The following is a 2,692-nucleotide window of genomic DNA, read 5'->3' on the forward strand; positions in this document are numbered from 1 at the left end:
TCCCTGGTGGTCTAGTGGTTAGGATTCGGCGCTCTCACCGCCGCGGCCCGGGTTCGATTCCCGGTCAGGGAAAGTAGTTTTTGATCTCGCAACCTAAAAATCGTGTGTTTTATCTGCTTGTCTTTTGGCATTGGTTGCCGTTTCCATCATAAAAGTTTCATTCGTTTTTACATGTTATTTAATCTAAGATTTAAAATATGCCGTACATATTTACATATATTATTTACATTGAAATAAACAACATAAAAATCCTGATTCTATAGCACTCTAAATATATTTGTCCAAAAACTTGGTTAAGCCATTTCTAAAGTTATATTTTCTAACTTTTGAAGATAAGTTGGGTGTGTATACAAGCATTTGTTTTTTTAAGTGTCTGTTTAATCTTAAACTTTGTTTGACTAATAAAAGGAGGAAAATAATTTTAGGAGGGATTATACCTATTTTGCTTAGGGTCAAATTCTATTTATTCAGATTACGTGTTTTGTAGATTATTTGTGTATATTGGAGTAGTTCTTGTCCTGTTCTCTTTTATGATTCTAAGATCTTTTTAGTGATATTTTAGTGGTTTATTACCTAATAGCTGGTTCATTATGTTTTCTCTTAATAACTCATTTTAGTTAATTATTTTATCTGCTTTGTTTTAAATGTTCTCTAAGAGAGTCACACAAATATAGCAAATTTCTCTCATCCAGCATGTCAATTCATATAGGCATCTCAGAAAATTAAGGTGAGTATCATTAGGAATTCTTACATTCAAGGCAAAGTAGGACTCTGGGAATTACATCCCTCCCACCCCCACCCTAACCCCCCAAAACATGGAAACATTGGAGTCAAAGACAAGAAAAATGGTGCTATATAGACATCAATTTTTTTGAACTTCTGCTATTTCAAAAACATTCTAACCTTTGTCACTTATTTTTTTTTTTACAGTGAAAAATTTTTATATTTAGAAATAGTCAGCTGGACAGTTAAGATGATCCCAATTTTGTTGGTAACATCCAAAGCATCACAGTCAGGAGCCCGTCCAACATACTCGTATGCCATCTTCTCTCCATCAGGCCTGATCAGGGTGTTGACCTTGGCCACGCCAATGTCATAGAGCTTCTTCACAGCCTGTTGGATCTAGTGCCTGTTGGCCCTGACATCCACAGTGAACACAAATATAGTGTCTTCTACTTCATGGCTGACTGAGTAATAGGAGAACTTCATGATGGTGTAGTGCTCAAGCTTGTTCCTCCTGGGGGTGCTCTTTCTAAGATATAAGGGTTGCCTTCAGAGTGAAGGGTCTTGGGAGACCTATGATTCCCCTTCTCCTTCTCGCCCCTTCCTCCTTCTCCTCCTCATGTGTGTGGCTGTGGACACGTTGCAGCACTGCTTTCCTTGCCTTCAGAGCCTATGTACTTTGGCTTTGGCTTTGGGAGGGGCAGAGGCTTCACTGCTTCGCTTTCTGTGCCATCTTAGTGAAAAGCTGTCGCTTTTTGAGCTGTTGGGGTTTGTTTGTTTTTTGATGCCATTTCATTTAAAATCTGAAATTTCACAATGGCATAGAAATGGACTAAAAGCTTGATGACTACTAAAATCACTTTTAGCTTTACTTTCCTTTTAGCTGTGTTGAGAGTGGTTTGGAAGGGGAAAATGGTGAGTATTTATTAATGGTCCAGGGGGTTGAGAAAAGATGATTGACCCTATTATTTAAGGAACCTCTCATTGAGAAAGTAAGACAGACATATATTTGTTAATTGCCATTAACAAAAAGAATAGAAAGAATAGGCACCATTCATTGACTTTGTGCTATGAGGCAAGCACATAATTACAGTATGTGATAAGGGAAGGGAGAAGGAAGTGGACATGAGAATGAAAAAAGAACTTGAAAACAGGATCCCAAGCTAACCTAAAGCCTGACAAGAGGGTAATGGGCATGTCATCTAAGGGGATCCAGGATGACCAAAGCCTGGCATCTGTACCTAGGATTTCTATGTCAGGCTGGCTATAGAAGGGGACCTGTGCTGGGGAACAGTGCACTACAAGGTCAGATAGGTTGGCGCCGTTGGTGCAGCCAGATTATGGAGGACCTTAAGACAAGCTAAGGGTTTTCAAAGGGAATGCTTCTTGCCTTGGTGTTTGATAGGATCTAAAGGTTTAAGAATAGAGAACAAGGGTCGGCCGAGTGGATCAGTTGGTTAAGAGCTCGCTCAAGAGTTTGAGCTCTGAGCAACAGCGGTTCAATTCCCAGCCTGAGCTGAGCAGCAGCTGAGCTGCCAACAGGTAGCAGGATGGCTCAGCTTATAAAAAAAAAAAAAAAAAAAAAAAAAAAAAAAAAAAAAAAAAAAGAATAGAGAACAATTAGTAATGACTCCAAGATTTGTGTTCTGTGTGGTTAGTCAAGTTGGAGTGGCATAAAAAGTAATAGGAGGCTTGAGAAGAGGACATAGACAGGAAAGAGAAAGCAAGTTCAACTGGATCCTCACAGAGGCAGCACCACTAAGTAAATGGTTGGCTATACAGGATGGAACTTAAGGTTGAAGATTTAGATTGTGGAGATATTTGCTTAGAAGTTTGAGAGGATTTGGGCTCTGTCAAAAGAAGAATCTATTAAAAAAAAAACAACAGAAGACAGAGGAAGAAACTCAGGTGAGGATATAATAAGGATATATAATATAGGAGAATGAGAAGTAGAATAGCTAAAAAACAA

The 2,692-nt window shown here is 38.7% G+C and overlaps 1 non-coding gene across 1 annotated transcript; it reads left to right on the forward strand.

Moving 5' to 3' along the window:
• TRNAE-CUC (transfer RNA glutamic acid (anticodon CUC)) lies at positions 1-72 on the forward strand. Its single transcript has one exon. It is a non-coding gene; the product is annotated as a tRNA-Glu (tRNA).
• Positions 73-2,692: the final 2,620 nt, after the last annotated feature.

The sequence above is a fragment of the Hipposideros armiger genome, unplaced genomic scaffold, assembly GCF_001890085.2.
Source record: "Hipposideros armiger isolate ML-2016 unplaced genomic scaffold, ASM189008v1 scaffold_367, whole genome shotgun sequence".
NCBI classification, from domain to species: Eukaryota; Metazoa; Chordata; class Mammalia; order Chiroptera; family Hipposideridae; genus Hipposideros; species Hipposideros armiger.